This window comes from Stenella coeruleoalba (genome assembly GCF_951394435.1).
Source record: "Stenella coeruleoalba genome assembly, chromosome: 3".
NCBI classification, from domain to species: Eukaryota; Metazoa; Chordata; class Mammalia; order Artiodactyla; family Delphinidae; genus Stenella; species Stenella coeruleoalba.
The window spans coordinates 159,501,775-159,521,801 of record NC_137148.1 but is presented as its reverse complement, the minus strand read 5'-3'; the positions used below and the strand labels follow the sequence as shown (position 1 = coordinate 159,521,801).

The 20,027-nt window shown below is 43.6% G+C and overlaps 1 protein-coding gene and 1 long non-coding RNA gene across 2 annotated transcripts in view; one reads left to right on the top strand and one right to left on the bottom strand.

Moving 5' to 3' along the window:
• Positions 1 to 440: 440 nt before the first annotated feature.
• Positions 441 to 18,252, top strand: LOC307183921. The gene is made up of 3 exons (XR_013827637.1): positions 441 to 1,231; positions 11,437 to 13,007; positions 15,619 to 18,252. It is a non-coding gene; the product is annotated as an uncharacterized lncRNA (long non-coding RNA).
• LOC307183920 (uncharacterized protein) overlaps positions 4,981 to 20,027 on the bottom strand; it is a 284,255-nt gene continuing 269,208 nt past the window's right edge. Inside the window, exon 7 of the mRNA XM_079917092.1 lies at positions 4,981 to 5,227. The gene's annotated coding sequence lies outside the window, so the exon portion shown is untranslated. The remainder of the gene's footprint in view (positions 5,228 to 20,027) is intronic.

The following is a 20,027-nucleotide window of genomic DNA, read 5'->3' as shown; positions in this document are numbered from 1 at the left end:
CGTCACCCTGAGGCGCTGACAGGCTTAGATTTGGGTTGGTTTAAGTAGGCGGCCGCATCGCTAGAGACACCGCAGGCTAACGGCCTCCTTGCAGGGTTAATTTACTAACACCAATTGTCTGAGTCCTTCCTCTTACTCAGTCACTTCACTTCCTACGCCTCAGTTTCTCTTCTCTAAAGTGGATATTCAGTAGTAAATTCTCTGTGGAGATGTCAGTACAAAACAAAGTGATTACTAGGAACCACGATCATGTCCTGAATGCACGGAACACGTCACCGTTTGCCAACCACCGTGTCAAGTCAGCAGAAACGACAGAAATTAAGAGCTCTCCGCAGAAATTCACACACCTGTGCACCAGGTAAGGGACCACAGGCAGACGTCCACTCAGCCTTTCCTGTGTCCCTCACGGACTTCACGCTCTCTCCTGGGCGGGGCGAGCACAGACACTTAGCGGGAGTTTAACTACTTTTAAAATGCGCTGATACAACCAAGTCTCACTTTTGTTTGGATCAGTCAGCAAACGCTTTTTGGAAACCCCAAATTCTCCACACCTCCTACCTTTCGCGCTGCCATAGTCTCGAAGCTGCCGACACCGCTCCTCAGGCTGCGTCGTCAGGGGAGGCGGGTCTGCGTGCTGCTCCTCAAGCCGCGTCGTTAAGGGAGGCGGGTCTGCGTGCGGACGCACGGCGAGCGCGCGGAAGTCCTCGAGCCCCGCCCCCACGGGCCCGCCGGGAGGCTTAAACCGCAACCGCGCGGCTCGGGAGGGCGTTGATTCCCGCGCCAACATCAGGCCGCGCGTGGGCTCCGGAGCGCGGCATGGAGGGCCCGGCCTAGCTGGGGCCCTATGTCTTCTGGCTGCGACGCTGGTCCTGCGCACGATGCGGGGCCGCAGCCGCCGGGCGGTGGGCGCCCGAGGGGCGGGGAGGCGAGCCGGGACCCACAGGAGGATGTGGGCATCCTGTCTGCAGCCAGCGTCCCCGAGGCCGCGCTCAGGCCATGATCACTCGGTGAAGCTGCGCCCGGACAGCGCGGCCGACTCCTTCTCGCGCTCTGAGGACCTGTGCGCGCTGCAGGACTCGGTGCCTCTGCCCTCCGTGCGGGCTTCCCTGAGGGAGGGCCTGCTGGACTTAACGCCGACTGCCTCCGCGGGGTAGACTGGGCGCCGCTCCTGAGCACCCTCTGCCCCTGAGCTGTATCCAGAGCTTCTTCCAGCCGTGGCTTGTCGAGACAGGTTTGTACTTCCCGCTTCCAGGGGCCCTCGTGTGGGCGCTGAGAAGCTGGGTTTTAAATGGTTAAAGGTGGAGGGTGGGCACTAGAACCGGTGCCCAGTGCCCGGGTGTGCGTGCACTAGACGGGGCGTGCGGCCTAGGACTCCTGCCAGCTCGGTGACCCCGGCCGAGTGCCTTAAGGCTTCAAGGTCTCAGTGTTCTCATCTGTAGCATGGGCTTAACAGGACCCAGCCTCCGTGGCGATTACAAGGATGCACTGTGTTAATGCTTCTAGACTCTACAAAGTAGAACACTTAGCACAGTTTGGAGCATCGTTAATTGTTGCACAGATGTTACCTGGTCTGTTGAATGACTTTGCCTGGTACACACCAAAGCGATTAGGAAATGGATATATCCCAGCTTCATTTCCTTTCCATTCAAACAGGGCTCAGGAAAAAAAAAATTTTTTCAATAGGTGTATCATATATAGTGGAAAGAGCACCGGTGTGAAGGCAGCTTAGGGTTTGAATTCCAGGGCTTATGCTCTCTGTGGCCTGGACAGGTTTCTTTTGCACTACAATCCCCACACTTGTAAAATGACATTAAAAACCACTCTTTCTGTGGGTTCTTAGAATTAATTAAGCAGGTTATGTGTGTAAAGTATCCTGGCACTTGAATGAGTTGTCAGAACCAAGGGCTGCTAGAGACGATGCTTCTGCCCTAGGTAATCTTCCCTTCTGCTGGGCAGCAAGTAAACACAAGCACAGGAGTCAGTGCTCTGGAAGAAGTGAGTTCTGCTGCTACAGAGCACAGAATCTCTTTTTTCTTTGATTTAATTTTTATTCTATATTGGAGGATAGTTGATTTACAATATTGTGTTAGTTTCAGGTGTACAGTAAAGTGATTCAGTTATACATATATCCATTCCTTTTCAGATTCTTTTTGCATACAGTTTGTTACAGGATTTGGAGTAGAGGTCCCTGTGCTATGCAGTAGGTCCTTGTTGATTATTTTATATATAGTCGTGTGTATATGTTAATGCCAAACTCCTAATGTATCCCTCCCCGCCATCTTTCCCCTTTGCAGAGCACAGAAACTTGGAAGGGAAAGTTCAGGGTAGGATTCTTGGAGGAAGGGCTGTCCTTTCTAAGGATATATAGAAGCTCCTGGGGTGGCAGGAGAAAGCTGTGTGTGTTGAAGTTTGAGAAATGTAGGAAAATATGGCAAAACTAATGTACAGGGCTGGAACTCAGGGTTTGGGAAAGAAATGAGAGTTAATACTGAAAACTTAGTGGGGCCCAACAGAAAGGCGCCTTGTTTGTCCTGTCAGAAGTTTGGATGTTTATCCTGAAGGCTGCGGGAAACACCAAAGAACAGTGACATGGAATTCTGGTTTAGAGGCTCACTTGGACCTCCATGTGGAAGGCAGTTGATTGGGTGCAGGGTGAATTGTAATCTAAGGGTCCCACTTAAGTTATAAAAGGTGGGACCGGGTTTTGCAGATCTGAGAGAGAATTGGTGAGGCCTGGTGAGCAGTTAGAAAAGGGAGGGCAGCAAGCGTGGGTGACAGTTCACAGCTGCATCTTTTTGAGAATACAGAGCACAGTAGAAAGGGATTGGGGGTGGCGAGAGGATCTTACTTCATCTTCAGTACTTTAGAGGGGCCTGGTAGACAGGTCTGGGCCCAAGGTACAGATGTGGGCTTTTGGGAGGACAGGTGTTTGAAGGCATGGTAGAGACTTAGGTTATCCACAAGAATATCCAAAGAATCATAGGTCTGAGAGTTTTTTTAAGTGAGTATATTTGAGGATGTTTATAAGCTGAGAGAAAGTAGCCAACAGAGGAAGGGTGTAAAGATCTAGGAGAGGAAGTGATTGTTCATTTGTTTTTGAAAAGCTGAACACTTGTCGTGTGCCTGGCCCGTTTCTAGGATCTGGGGTTCACACCATCTGTTATCTCTTCTGCAAGGACAGTTCAATTCATCCCCCGGTGAACAGAAGTCAGATTATTCTTTGCATCCCATTCAGGTGTAAGAACTGTTTTGTACCTCTGAAGGGAAGCAAGCTCTATCCTTTGGTCACCTGCTGATGATAATAGCGTTGGCTGAGACCTGACCATTTACAACGAAGGCACTTCTGTAGGTAATAAGTTCCAGGAGGGCCCGAACTGAGTATGTCTGTTTCAGCATTTAGCATCGTCTAGCATCTGAGAGGCCGGTACATTATAGGCATATAGTAGACTTAAAAATGAATATTTGTGGAGTGTCTGAATGAGTGGATGTGTGTGATTCATATCCTGTTTGCAGGTCCTATGCCCTGCAATGGATTTTCAGTGTCAGGTTGTGAAAGTATTTATGACAGGGATTGGCATTGTTCCCTATCTAATGGATAAAGATTACACATGAAAGGACTTTACACTGACATCCTAAAAGCCTCATAGGAATTACTTAACAAAAAAATAAAATTGGATTCTGTATAATTTCTAATTTGTAAGCTGGCCAGAACACTGGTATTTCAGCCAGTCCTCTGGTAGTTCCGATGACGTCCCCATGATCACCGAGGCGTAATCAGAATGGCTTTAGGATTTGAGAGCCAAAATGTTCCTCAGTATTTACTGCTTTGCTAGTCCATTTAAGAAAATGGACTATTGAAAAAATAGCTTCAGACACAGTATGGCATTTTATGATTTAGCATGAAATCTGAGAAATATAGAGGTTATCTGAAGCCTGCAATGGTAAAGTTCCCTCTGCTATTGAAGTTATTGTCTTTAAACAAAGATTCTACATCACTAATGCTATATATATATATTTTATGATATTCAGGTTAATTTCCAGTTCTAAGGAAGTAATTGGTTGGTTGGTATGAGAGATGGTGTGGCTTCCAAAGGTGAAAAGTATTATTTTGTTGTAATTTCCGGCTACCTAAGGATGGGAGAGGCCCAGGACACTGCAGTCAGTATATTATGTGGAGCAGGTTATATTGTGGTTTATTTATGAACTTTTACATCTTTATTTTCTTCTTTGCGGTATGCGGGCCTCTCACTGTTGCGGCCTCTCCCATTAAGGAGCACAGGCTCCGGACGCGCAGGCTCAGCGGCCATGGCTCATGGGCCTACCCACTCCGCGGCATGTGGGATCTTCCCGGGCCGGGGCACGAACCCGTGTCCCCTGCATCGGCAGGCAGACTCTCAACCACTGCGCCACAAGGGAAGCCCACATGTTTATTTTCTATGCAAGTTTGTGTGCTCCTTTTTGAGTTTTGGTAGATAAGTGTTTTGTAACTTTGGAATACTTGGAGTTATATACATATATATATATATATATGAAACTTATATATATATATATATATATATATTTTTTTTTTTTTTTTAATGTAGTAGTTAAAGCCGTGGAGAGTGTACTAGTCTACCTAGGTTCAACTTCTGGCTTTACCCTATGACTTCCCTGTGGCTTCCTCTGCTCACCTATTAAAAAGGAGGATAATAAGACTGCTGTGGTGAGTTACGTACTAAGTGCTATTTAAGCATTTGCTATAATGATTATGTATACTCGAAGGCAAGGAACTTGCCTCTTGATCGTCTCTGTATTCCTAGTGCTTAAGAATTCCTAGTGCTTTCCTAGTGCATTGTCTTAGGATAGAGATAGCTCAGTATAGTTCTTCTCACTATAAAGTACTGTTACGTTGAAAGTCTTTGCTTGTGTACTCATAATCTATGACATATCTGCTGAGGACAAGGAAAGGAATAGTTTTAAAACTGCAATGGATAACAAAAGATTGTATGATGTAACGCCTTTATTATGTAATTATAAAACTAACAAATGATCGTGGTAGAAAATTTGAAAAACTAGACAAAAGAGAGGTCAACAAAATTTGGAGTAACTTTCAGAGTGTAGAGTTGTCCATGAATATTAGTGCTTTCATATTTTCCAGGACTTTCAGTAGACTCTGCTTCTTAAGAGTCTATTCATGATATTTTACTTTAATGATGTTTTCATCATGGGGACACACACACACAGAAATCTGTCAAAAAAAAAAAGGCATGTAAATCACTGATGTTTCAGATAGCCACATGAAATAAAGTGAGAAAGGTCAACAAGCTGAAAGAATGTGGAGTAGCATCTCCTTAATTGCTTACATAACTCTGATAATTACCTGTTTGTGGATAAAGTTATTAATGGGGAATCTAATTCAAGAAAAATGTATGAACTGCAAGCCTTCTGGAAGCCAAGTATTTCTTTCCACAAAAGGTTACTTTCCATGGCTGTGCTTCCTTATTAGCAGACAGGGAAAGAATATTGTATGGCAAAGGATCTTCCTGAAGGAGGGTGCTTCCCACACTGATTGTCATAAATGACTTCGGAATTACTGTTGCTCTATTACCAAAATCTTAAACTAGGATACTTTTGACAAATGCGGTCCTTAGTTAATTTTTAGGGCTACAAACTGTCAGATGGCTCTGAAATAACAATTATCTGGCTATTCTTCAGGGTGATCACAATATGGTAATGACCTTGAGGTATCACTAAAAAGCAGGAAGGTGTGAGTCTTCCTTTGGTGCCAGAGTGAAATGCGAGTTGGAGTTGGAAAAGAGGCCCACAACCAAGTGATAGAGAAGGAAATGTGAGGTCGTTAGTGAAAAACCAGGTTGAAGTTAAGGTGAAGAGGCATGAGGAAATGGGCAACTGTTCCAGTATTACAAAGATCATCAAGAAGCATATCCATGAATGTGGTTTGTATTGCAATCTGCTGAAAAAGAGACAAATATCCTGGCCTGGCCTTCATGGAGATTATATTTTTTTGATTCTGATAATAGATTATTGTTGAAAAGGGCTTCCTATAAATTATAACCATGCAAAGGCAGCAAGATAATTTTTTTTTCTTTATGTATGTGTTTCTCATTCCTACTCACTTCTCTCTTAGGGGAAGAGAAAATCACACACACAAAAAATGTCAAGTCTCAGCTATTCCTTTTCAAAATAATTTTTTTCCAAATTCCAGTGGAGGCAATAGGTTAACTGTTAAGATTTGTAAGGCTCAAAAAGCTAGATTTTTACAAAGTGTAGCGAAATTTTATTACATAAATAATAGCTTTGGAAAGAATATATGATGATGTAAATTTGGCAAAAGCTGGTTTTTCTTCTGTGAATGACTTCACTGTGTTGGGAGAAGAGGCAGAGAAGAAATCAAAGTAATTAAACATGGGGTGAGTTTTCCTGATAGGGGACTCTAGTGCTTTAAAACAGACTAGATAATCCTAGGGATAATCTGAGGGTAGAACAGACCAATGCCTCATTTCCAATCTGGTACCCTGGAAGAAAACAGTGTATTTTCTTTGAGGTCTTGAGAGGTTTTTCTTCTGCTTTGTTTTGGTTTTGGTTCATTTTGTAATCAACCTTATTAAGGTATCATTTACATACAATAAAATGCAGACATTTTTAGTCAACGGCTCAGTGACTTTTAATTAATGTATACATTTGTTTAACTACCACCCCCATAAAGATAGATAACAATCCTAAAACCCTAGAAAGTTTCCTCCTAGGCTTTTGCAAAAGTATCCCCATCTCCCACCCCAAGGCCACCACGGATCTGTTTTTTATCTTTAGAGATGACTTTTGCCCAGTTTAGAATTTCATGTAAGTTGAATAATACAGTCGGTGCCCTTTTGATCTGGCTTCACTTGCTCAGCATATGGTTTTTGAGATTCATTCATGTTGGGATGTTTTAAACCAGGACTTTAGCCTGGGTGGCTGATGTTGTCTGAAGGCACCTATAGGTACATCTGAGTCTCTGGCATTGTCACTGTCTGTTCTTGGCTCCGTATTTTCAACTTTACTAAGAAGCACAAGGTTGAAGTAAGGAAGATCACTGTCAGTATAATGGAGGTGAAGTGGGTTCTGTTATATAATATTCTCAGCATAAGTTGACCTGCTTGGAATCATTGTGTTGATAATCGACAAGGATTCTCTTCCTCCAAAAACCTTGATACTATAAAACTTCTAAAGGACGCTGTCCTAGGACTCTTTTAGTTTTCATTTTTTGGGAAACATTTCTGGAAAATTCAAATGCTCGCAACCTGAAAGAAGCAATTATTCACCTGAAGGCTGACTCTGCTAAAGTTGAGTTGTCCGACCTTTACATGCTGATAGAACCCAAATAGCCTTGCAAAACAATGCTCTCTTATTGGATATAAGCATATAGATTGTTTAAGATGGACGTGTATATGCAGTAAAGTGAAAAAACAAAGAATCTTTGAGTTTCCCTTGCTGGTTTTTTTATTTTTTCATTTAAGTTTCTATAGCGTATGCTAATAGTTCAGGGAAACCTCAGTTTAGTTTTAGGTCCACTCTATATAAATGTTGAAGTACTCCATACCCACCTTTTTTCTACCTTCCTTCTTTTCTTGCATCTTTCCTTTCTAACTTCTTATAATCCATTATACTTAATCCTGCATTTGCTGAGGTGGCAATTAGTGTAGGAAAATTGAAAGCACTGTGAAATTTTGCTGTTCAGAATGCATGTTGACCAAATTCTATATTGAGAAAAGGTCTGAATTTACCCAGAGTAACCCTTTCTCAGCGTCTTTGAATAAAGGCCATAGAAAGTGGGCTATATATAATATCCTGACAGGTATGTAGAACTCATAGCAATTGCCCTAAAGAGCTTACCTAGCGTAGATGCATATGAATGCATTTAATGATTGTTTTATTGGCAGCAGTGCCAACATACACAGTCTGTTTTGTTTTATATCATTCTCATTACCTGCTGTTTACCACTGTATACATTGCTAATGGCGTGGTTTCTATGGCTTGTGAATTTCACGGCCAAATAATATGTAATTTATTGCACACTTTAGTGTAGTAGATGGAGACTCCATAACTTTTCGTGTGCTCTTTGCCCCTTTGGAATGTATTACACTGAGATCAGGCAATGTTATAAATTTATTTGAAATGTACATGATAGCTAAACATCAGTTAGGACTGATGGGCAATATTTCTTCTTCCAGCAACATAACCATGTTTAAAGACTAAGCCATTGAAGGTGGAGTTACTGAACATGGGACTCGGTTCACTGGGATCCTTCTTAGAAAAATAAAGGACAACTTGAATTGGATTTGTGTGGCTTATTCAAGTAGTAACTAATCAGCTACATCTTGGTGAACTTAATTTGTCACAATCGTTTGGTATTTTATTAACTCTCTTCCCCTTCTTCCCCCAACTCTCACGAGAGCGGATCATGAGTATCTTAAAACATACTAAGTCGTCTTCCATCCCTGTTAATCTAACTACAAAAGCACACCTTCCTTATCCAATGCAACTTACTGTCTTTTAGAGTAGCTGTGGTTTTAATTCTCTACAAAATTAAAACCAGCAAAGAGAAACATTTTCAAGGAGCCACACATTGTAGAGCTTTAGAAAGAAGACTTTAGAATGAAGGGCAACTATATCAATTTATAGCTAAAGCACCTCAGGCCTAAAGTAGGAAGGTAACCATCGAGGTCAGGGAAGGGGTTGAAGATCAGGTTTCAAGCTGAGAAAGAGTCTACAGGAACTCAATCTGAGCAGGTCAAAAACTGAAAGGAAACCACGAATGTTCTGGGAAGGCTGGCATCTGGCCTCCAGTGTGGGATTCAGACGGGGAGTGGGTCCTGGGGGAACTGAGCTTCTGCAGTAGGCAGAGAAGTCCACCTCCCCTCCGGAAAGTGCCACTGACATCAGGGAGTTGAGGGGAAAGAGCAATGAATTCCAGTCCACCTGAGAAAGCAGGCCAGACTGATTAACTCTGAATTTAGGCTTATTTCAGATACTTCTTGAGAAAGAACTTGGACAAGAGCAAGTCCCAGGCAGCCTCTTTTAAATCCATGCCCAGTATTTTCTGGTGGAGCTGCTTAAACCCTCCAAGTGACTCCAGTATTTTAATTTCACTGTGTATTTAATTCCGACAATTCTATGACTGATTATTTAATGGGCAAATAAGTAGGGTCACAAAAGAGTGTGAATGTATTTTACAGGATGAGGATGGGCGGAGTGGAGCAGTCTGGAATAGGACACCAATAAAAAGGGATCTTGGTAAAGAAGAACGTCTATTAGAAATGGAGAGGAATTCGCAAGGAAATTAGTGCCTGACACCACGCCCTTCTCTCTGCATGTTTAGAAGCTAGTTTCTAATTTTATTTTCATAGGAGATGTGCCTGTGATGAATTGTCTTTTACCTCCACACTATTTATCACATGGACATATTGTGAAGTTTGTGTGAGAGAAAGCAAGTATTAGAATTTGTCTTGCAAGCAGCTATAAGCACTGCCTGGAACAGTCTAGGATAGAAGGAAAAGGAAAGGAAGGTGGAAACAAAGGAGAAAGACAGCTAATGATGCTGGAGTCTCTCACTAGGATTTGTGGTATCTCGTTTTGAAACTAAGTACAGAAAGTCAGAACTTGACTGATTGTTTCTTGATCACGGTTTGTTTTCATTTTTGTTTTTCTCTTTCTGTCTCATCAGTTATTCCAGCCAGTGCCATGTCATTTTCAGTTTCAGTAAGCATGCCTGTCTTGTTTCCATTTGCATTATTCATGCAAACGTTGATTGAACTGATGACCCCGAGTTATCACGGAAACATTAGTTACACCAGTGGATACATTTCTTAATTTTAGAAAAAAATTACCGAGTGAAGGTTAAAATAACTCCTCTTCAATTTGTCATTTAAAAAAACTTCTCCTAACATACAATACCTCATTGCCTAACAATGCCAGATAAATGAATTCCTATGTATTCATGAATGCAGGCTAGTCTGTGTATTTTTTGGCAGGTATGACCGTTACCGAGGGTAATGGCCTTGTTTGCTGGCCATGTCCTGTCTCCTAGAAAGTTGTACTTTCTGTTTTCTTTCAGTTGGTCCATTGGATATCAGAGGTGAATTTATAAAACTATACTTCCCTTTACACTTACTTTGTTTTGTTTTGTTTTGTTTTACTTGAAGTATAGTTGATTGACAATGTTGTGTTTCAGGTGTACCGCCAAGAGATTCAGATATATATATTTCTTTTTCAGATCCGTTTCCTTTATAGGTTATTACAAGGTATTGAATATAGTTGCCTGTGCTATACAGCAGGACCTCGTAGTTTATCTACTTTATACATAGTATACACTTACTCTGTGTGATCCACGCTGGTCAGACCACATAAGTATTTTCACTTCTGATATAATTTTTTCAGGTCCAACCTCAAATCTTTGATGAGAAGATATTTTAAAATAAGTTTAGCATGTGTGTGCTCTAAATCCAACAGTAGTTATTAGAGATATGATTTTGCACTAGGTATTCCTCTCTTTATTGTTCTTGGCCAACCAATTGAAAATTAGTTTTTATTTTCTGGTTGGTTTGCTAGATGTTTATGACTATAATAAAAGTGTTACATTTTGTCTCATATCTTAAAACACAATCTGAATTAGCAATGGATATTGTGCTATACATAGGGGCTGTGATATAAATATAGTTTCTAACTTCAAAAACATATAGCCTAGAAGGGAACACAGACACATATGCAGCAATCATGGCAACTGCATCTGTTTACTAAGTGAAATAGTACTGAGATGGATAAAGTGCTAGCAAGCCTTGAACAGCCAAATCAGCTTCAGAAATAGATGCACAGTTCTTTAAAATATTCTTAACATTTTTCCAGCTACATGTAGAATATAACTTAGCATAAAAACGGTATGGGTTTAAGGATATGGGGAGGGAAGGTTAAGCTGTGACAAAGTGAGAGAGTGGCATGGACAGATATACACTACCAAACGTAAAATAGGTAGCTAGTGGGAAGCAGCCGCTTAGCACAGGGAGATCAGCTTGGTGTTTTGTGACCACCTGGATGGGTGGGATAGGGAGGGTGGGAGGGAGACAAAAGAGGGAGGGGTTATGGGGATGTATGTATATGTATAGCTGATCCACTTTGTTATATAGCAGAAACTAACACACCATTGTAAAGCAATTATACTCCAATAAGGACGTTAAAAATAAATAAATAAGTAAAAGAAGACTGACTCATCCAATTAAAAGAAAAAAAGAAATTCTCTTGTCCTGGATTCAAGAGAAGGGCTGAAGTAAAAGGATGAGGAAGAACAAGAAGAGGAAATGTGAGTGTGGAGAGGGTAGGAGGAAGAGCAGAAGGCAAATAAGTGTATGTGCTTCCCTTGCCATCCCTGACTTTTTTTTTTTTTTTTTTTTTTTTGCGCTTCAGGAAAACCCAAAAGCCAGAGAAGAGCACGGAGGTGGTCACCACTGCATGTGAACAAAAAGGTGGAGAGAAGAGAATGGTGGTAATCTGGGCAGGCAACTGGAGGATGACCTGAGTGCATCTCGCCAGGGAACGGTCCCTGTTCCATAGAAGCCCTGAATATGCCAGGCTCTTATGTTTAGATGGGGGGCCGAAGGCGTCTCTGGGGTCACCACATACATCACTCCTGGAGGTGGTGTTCACATTGTGTTCTTTGTAAAGAGTGTCCCTGGTGAGGTTCAACATCTCCCTCTGCAGGACCCAGCCTTGCCCTCCCAACCCGCCGAGGTCAGCAGGCAACATCCCCAGTAAATCACCAGGTGTGGTGAGATATCTGAAGTGGCCCTGGTACCCCCCAGTTCAGGCGTCCTGGGGAAAGGGTGAGGAGGACAGAGGCACCGGGGCTTCTTCTCACGCAAGCAGACAGCTCACCTGGCCCAGCGCTGCTGCATCCCTGTGGGCACACGGTAGCCCTGGCATCCGGTAGGGGACACTGCAGGATCCACACCTGGCTGGGATTTGCCCACCCCCTGGGGACCCCGCAGCCTCTGTGGAGCCCCACTGAAGGGCCTGGGTCACCTCATGGCACCATTTCTCAACCTGAGGTTCTATAGATTTTCCATAGATGTGTAAACATTGAATACAACACACACACAAAATGAAGGCAATTCAAAGCAATGCTAATTTAGGATGAGTTAAAAGCCCAGGTTTCCAAAATAATTATGACCTTATAATTAAATAACAAATACATCTGGTTTTATTACACGCTGAAAAGCAGTGTCTTCTATAAAGTTTTCATGTTGGGATATAGCAAAGCTATAAAATTTATGATTCTATGACCACAGCATCAGGATATTCTTAAATTAAAAAGCACAGGCAAGTTTGGCTGGGGTGTTAAAGAAAGAAAAATGATTATTAGGGGAAAAGGGAACATTGCGGTTCTCTGCCCACTTCCACTGTGCTGGTGTCATGATGGGCCGTGTTGCGTGTGGGCTGGAGGGACAGGGTCACTACTCCCACCTGTGTCATCAGACCTCCCACTCCTCACAGCGCCCAGGTGGGAGGGACCCACACTTTTCACCGTGGAGCCCCAGAGCCTCCCCTTTCCTCTGCATCACTTTCACTGTTCAGGAGACCAGTCACTTGAACGCCGCCCGGCCAAATGCCCAGGTTAAATCGCCCCTGTAGGACAGGTCTCTCTGCTACCAGAACACACTTGGCAAAGAGCAGCAAACAGGCCCCAGTGCCCTGGGGATGTGAGCCCTGGGGATGTCAGGGCCCAAAGTCACTTGCAGGGTCTGAGTAGCCCCCTGGGTCCCACACACCGACCCCAGGGAGCCCACCTCCCCACTGACTCCAGTCCCTGCCTTTGTGTGGCAGGTTCTGGTCTGACACCTGTGAGGACTGTGACCTGGAGGCCTCAGCCTGAGACTCAGAGGGGATGGAGCCTGCGCAGCGTCTGGCAGCTTAAATGAGACACGAGGCCAAGGAAGGAGGGCCGCCTCTCTGCTCCCCCTCCGCTCCTGAGTCAGCTAGTGAGTGCCGGTTACTTCCTGTCGGAGCTGTACAGATTTAGCATAAATTTTAGATATAGGTCTTATTTTTAACAGTGAAAGGCTGTTACATCAAGCAAAATTGATCTCCTCCTCGGTTTTTTTTTTTTAAACACTTCTATGTAAAATAACACACAAGTGTAGAAAAGCACCCTCCGCAAAGGGAGGGCTCAGTGAATTACAATGGGCACTGCATTCTGGGGGGCAGTAGTTTTTCCCTCTGTGAAAGCCCAGATGCTTCTGAGAAGCTCCTCTCAGCTTCCTTACTCTGGCCCGACCTCCACAGCGGAAATCCCAAAGGGACTGGATTCTCCCAGCCCTCCAGCACCCTCCACTACTTTCTGATTGTGCTGCCACACTCATTTTGAGTTATTTGTGTGTAAATCACTGCACTTGGAATATACGTGGAGTAACTGATTTCATTCTTATAACCGAATAAGTTAGCACTTATTCTTCTCCCCTTCTACAGGGGGCAGCCAGGGTGCTGGGGACATCCTGTATATTGAACTGGGTGTTGGTAACAGATGTGTTTATATTTACAAGAAACCATAAAGCTCTACGCTTAAGATCTGTGCCCTGTACAATACACCAAGTAAACTTCAATTAGAAAGAGATGCCAAAAAATTTCCCCACAAAACAAACTTCAGGGCCCGGTGGCTTCCTCTGATTTCTACCAAACATTTAAGACAGAAACGATGCCTGTCACCTACACACTCTTCCAGAGAACAGATACAGAGGGAACACACCCACACTGCTTTCATCGGACCAGGAGAATACTGATGGCATACCCGCAGCAGATATTACAGGACAGGAGGAATTACAGGCTAAACACTTCTGAATGTCGATGTCAAAATCCAAAAGCAAATATTAGCAGTCTAAATCTAGAGGTTTTCAGAAAGGAAGGAAACGGATTTCGTGGCAGTATTTCCAGTGGTTGATGTGGACAGGATCACTGGGTGTTTGGGTGCTGCCTGGGAACGTGGAGAGAAGGGACAATGCCATCGGGTTAGTGGAATGAACATTTGGTGACAGAGATTAGGAGGGCCTGGGTCATCCTCAGAGACAGTCCTGGGATGGGGTCTCTAGGCTGTGGCTATGGAGGGGTCCCTCTAGAAGGGCATGGGCCTCTCTCCTGTGCCACTGCAGGGTCTAGGGATGGATGAGGAGTTTGTAGGGGCTGGATTTTGATGAGGAAGGATGAGCAGGGAAGGTGCGCCCTCAGAGCCAGTGCAGCCACGGCCCCTCCCCAGCCAGGCCGTAGCCCAGGCTACTCCGACAGTTGCTCACATCAATAGTCAGGCGACAGTGGGGCACGCCAGCTTCACCCACTAAACCACCAAGCACAGCCCAGCAGGCCACTGTCCTCATTAATCAGCACTACCTGTGCATCCAGGCCTGGTTGTTGAAGACCAAGCTAATTTGTTTGAGATGTGCCATGTGGGCAACTGGCTTGGAGAGAACAGGGCTCTGAGCCACGTGGAGACAAGCCGACCACTGGTCAGACCACCAGGAGGCTCACCCAGTGTGTGAAGACGCTGAGGGAGGAGGGACGTAGATGGGACCCCCTGATCCTTCAAGGGACCTTCTTTCAGGGATATTTAAGAGCTGTGGGGTCAGGGATCAACATGTAAGGGAGGCAGTGGGTCAGGCTTGGCCCCTCCTGTTGGCTCAGACCCCTCCTGTCCTTGGAGCAACCATGGGGCAGGCAGGAGGATTGGGGGGATGGAGGGAGGGGAGCCCTGGGCTCAGGAGTCCAGAGCACCATCTAGAGGATTCAGGGGTTCAGGGATTTCTGTCCCAGGGAACCAACTACATTCCTGTCCCACATCCATCTGTCATCAGCTTTGCGACTCCGGGAAAGTCACTTAAAATCTCAACACTTTAGTGCCATGTACCATAAAATATGGTTCACAGCACCTGCCATGAGTTCCCCACGGGGCTGATGTGGGGATCACAGGAGATGATGACAGATATTCTTCACAAGCTCTAAAGCATCACACCCATAACCTTCCCCACTCCCCTGCCCTGTGGCATCCAGGTCCCCTCTCTGGAGGCAGCACTACCACATTTCTTGCTTATTCTTCCAGACAGTTAATATTTGCACACTTAGGTAGCACTTATGAAGTAACCATCATTTTTCATCAGGGTCTACCTGATTTGCTGTATTAAGCTTCATCATGTAATACTAATAAGTGGGCCCTATTAACATTTCCATTATCACAGAACAAGGAACTGAGGACAGAGGGTCTGCATAACTTTCCCAGGTTCATGTGGCTTCTGGTATGGTTTGAATCCAGACCATCGGGCACCAGCCCCCACTCTGTCGGTCACTGTGCTGTGCTCCCTTTCTGTATTATCTCACTAAATAAAGTCATGTCCCCGTGCAGTCAGCCTGCTGGCTATTTTCAGTGCACACCACATTGCAACACCCTCTTCTCAGCCCAGCTTCGATTCACTTGACTCCCCTAGACTCCCCTAGGAGGCTGGTGAAGAAAGAGAACAGACGTGTGACCTGGGAATGAATTGACACCTCTGCATGGTCTTCTCCCAGCAACATATCAATAGTTCTCTCAGTTTTTGTTGTGTTTTCCAGGATCATGACTCGGGTACCAAGAAGAAAAGGAAGATTATAAAGGAATCAAACACAGGATGCACAAGAATATCATCTGCGATCAAGATAATCTGCTGGCCATCCACAGCGGTGGTTCAGGCACATCAGAATCAGCATCTGGCCAAACAACAGGGTAGGGACACAAATAGCACCCCCACTAACCACTCCATTGAAGGTACTGTGGAAATAATACCAGCAAGTAGATTCAGGAGAATGGCTGTAGTTTGTACAGCAGAGCCTGGATCTGGCTGAGGGAGGATTGGGCAGGGAAGGTGCCCACTCAGAGCCTCTGCAGCCACTGCCCGCTCTTAGCCAGGCCTTAGTCCAAGCTGCTCAGATGATTGGTCAGTTTCTAGTCAGTGAGACCCTGGGGGCCTGTAAACTTCATCTGTTAAGCCACCAAAACACCAGCCCAGTAGACCCTGTTCCCAGCTAATGAATATTAACTGCTCATCATCCAGGTTTGATCAGTTGAAGATGATGCTAATTCTCTGTGCAACTGTCACGTGGGCAGTTGGTTTGGAATGTCCTGGGTTTTGAGTCAGGGAGTCAAGTAGACTACTGGTCATTCAGGGTGGTCACCTGACCACCAGGAAGTCTCACTGCAAATCAGCTGCTAGAATCAAGTGCTGAGGGGGAAGGGAGGGAAGATGCACACATATTTGGATACCCCGGTCCATCAGGGGATCTGCATTTGGGGGAAGGACATTGTATTTGGGGTCAGGGATTGAAACGTAGAGCCAGGAGGTGGGTCCAGATTTGAGCCATTCTCTTGGGCCAGGCACCTCCTCCGAGTACCAGCTGTCTCCCTGCAGCATCCTTGGGGCAGGAGGATGTGGGAAAGGGAGTGAGGAGAGCTCTTGGTTTGTGTATCCAGGGCATGATCTCATGTCCATGTGTTCAGGAATCTCTATCCCTCCCCTGCCTCAGACCCATCACTCATCAGTGTTGTGACTCTGGGCAAGTTACTCAATCTGTCTAAATTTCAGTGCCCTGAACCATAAAATATGGGTCACAGCCCCTATTCTGCCCACCCCACAGTGCATCACAAGAAATAATATTCTTTCCATGAGCTCTAAAACGTCTTACTCATGTCATCAATGTGAAAAAGTAGGCTCTATCCTCCTGTTTGTAGCCTCCTAGGTGCCCTTTCTGGAGACAACCTACTTATTCTTCCAGGCATTTAATACTTGAACATTTATGTAGGTAGCACTTATGAAGTACCCATCATTTTTCTTCAGGCTTTGTATTTACTAATTTTTAGCCTCAGAACATAATACGAATAAGCAGGTCCCACTAATATTTCCATATCACTGGCCAGGGAACTGAGAAACAGAAGGGCTAAGTTACTAACCTTCCCAGGTACACGTGACGTTCAAACAGGATTTGATTTCAGGCCATCAGGCACCAGCACCCATACTATCCTTCGTTGTGTTGTGCTGACTTTGTACTTGTCTCATGTAAATAAAGTTATCTTCCCCATGTGATCAGCCTGTTGGGTATTTTTAGTGCACACTCAAATGCAAGGTCCATCTTCATAAGCCCTACTTTGATTCAGGGGACTCCCCGGGCAGCTAGTAATAAGGAGCTCTGAAGTTTCACCTGTGAATAAGTTAAGACTTTTGCCAGGAAGATGTCAACACCTCTATTGTGAATGTATTTCCTAGGAACTTGTTTCAGGAATATGAAGAGAAAAAGACAAGGATTCAAACCAAGGGTACATATGGGGATTGATCCTCCGTGAAGAAAATATACTGGCTGGCCCTCACCGTCATTCAACAGCTCAAAATGAACATCTAGTCCCAAAGGGTTGAGCCTCAAATATCATCCCATACAAGCCACTCCATTGAAGTCACTGTGGGAATTCCATCACGAAACTGATCAAGAGTAATGACTATAAAAATGTTGTCATATTATCTTTGATTGAGATATAATTCACATTCCATCAATTCACATTTTTTTTTAACTGTGTGATTTGGCTGCTTTTAGTGTACTCAGGTTTTGCAATGAACATCTCTAATTCCAGTACATTTTCATCATCCCCAAGAGAAACCTCATACCTAGTATCAGTCATTCTCATTCTGTCCTCCCCTTTCACCCCAGCCCTGGGTCTTTCTGTCTTTATTGATTTTCCTATGCTGGACCTTTCATATGAATAGAACCATACAATGTGCGGACTTCTGTGTGTGACTTTTGCAGTAAGCAAAATGTATTCAAGGTGCATCCAGGTTGTAGCATGTATCTGTCCTTCACCCTTTTAATGGCTGAATAATAGTCATTGTATGGATATAACACATTTTAGTTTTCCATTCGTCAGTTGGCGAATAGTTGGGTTGTTTCCACTTTTTGGCTATTATGAATAATGATATGACAATATAACACTCATGTACAAGGTTTTGTGTGAACATACGTTTTTTATTTCTCCTGGACATATACCTGGGAGTGGAGTTCCTGGGCCATATTGTATCTCTGTGTTGAACTTTTTGAGGAACGGCCAAACTATTTTCTTTTTCATATTTGCACCAGCGATGCTTGAAAGTGCCACTTTCCCCACATCATTGCCAACCCTTGTTTTTAAAAAAATTATATGGCACAATAGTGGGTATGAAGTGGTATCTCACTGTGGTTTCAGTTTGCATAATTTTGACTAATAATTTTGGACATGTTTTCATGTGCTTATTGGCAATTTGTCTCTCTTCTTTGGAGCCGTATCTATGCAGATTCTTTTTCTCATTCTTAAAATTTGGTTATTTGACATTTTATTGTTGAGTTGCCAGTGTTCTTTACATATTCTGAATACTAGGCTTTATCTGATATATGACTTGCAAACATTTTCCTTCATTCTGAAGGTTGTATTATGTCTTTCTTGATGGTGTTCTTTGAAACACAAAGGATTTTAATTTTGATAAAGTCCAATTTCTTTTTCCTTTCGTTGCCTGTGCTTTTGCTATCATATTTAAGAGTTCATTGCCAAATCCAAGACCATGAAGATTTATCCCTTTTTTTCTTCAGAAATTTGTATAGTTTAGCTCTTATATTTAACTCTTTGATCCATTTTAAATTCAAAGTCTATTTTGTCTGATATTGGTATAGACACTCCTGCTCTCTTGTTTACTATTTGAGTTTTCTCACTGAGTTTGGAATTCCCTTTTCTATCCTTTAACTTTCAACCTGCTTGAGTCTTTTGATCTCAAGTAAGTCTCTTGTAGACAGCATATAGTTGGAACATATGTTTTTACCTATTCTGCCAATCTCTGTATTTTGATTGGAGAGTTTAATGCATTTACATTTAAAGTAATTGCTGACAAAAAAAAGACTTATTTCTGCTATTGTGCTGTTTCTTTTCCATCTGCCCAAAGCTTTTTTGCCCCTCATTTCCTGCATTCCTATCTTTCGTTGTGTGTGTTTAGCTGATTTCTTACAATAAAATATTTAAATTACTTTCTCACTTCCTTTTGGGACTATTCTATAGCTATTTTCTTTGTGTTTACCATGGGGATTACCTTTAACATCCTAAAATTAAAACACTCTAATTTGAACTTATACCAGGTTAAACTCCACAACATCCAAGTTCTTGAAGCTAAAAGAGCATCCTACTATCTCAATGCAAAAGACCTTCTCCAAGACACACTGCAGTTTCTGCCTGGCTGGGACATTGCCCCAGAGTGGGGTTAAGTTTAAGGAGTCGAAGGAGGCATACATTTCCATCCTCTGGATCACTGCTCACCAAAAAATACATAATGCCAGGCACATATGTAATTTTGAATTTTCTAATGAACACACCAGGAAAATGAAAATGGTGAAGTCAATGTAAATAATAGATTTTTAATTCAGTATCTGCAAAATGTTAGAATCTTTACATGTGGCACGAGAAATGAGGTCATATTACGAGGGCTTGAGAGCCGCATGGGGCAAGATAGAGGACAAACAGCATGCACTTGAAACTCTAAGAAGTGAATGCTAACAGGCAGATGGGGCCTGGAAGTCCACAGTTGAATAACAGCCCGTAACAGGGTGATTATGGTGGGTTTTTTTCCTGCCTCTGTCTCCCAGCTTACGCAAGGCACGCAAAGTCCAACAGCAGCTGAAAGTTAAAACCATGGGATCAACCTTTTATTTCTAGCCAGACAAGTGAGAAAGTGGGGGGCTTGGATGTTGAGGAGTGAGGGGGTCATCCCCATTGGTCTTTTTCTCCCCAGTTACCACATCTCCCCTGCAACCTCAGTGATGGCAGAGGCCTTCACTGAGAAATGGCCTGTGTCTCTGGACAAAGGAACAGGTTAAGAGGCTCCTATTGTCTGAAGAGTGTGGGGGCATGCCCGTTATTTTCCTTTCTTTTCTCTTGCTATTTAAATTGACAAGAACAGATACTACACTTGATCTTAGCCAAA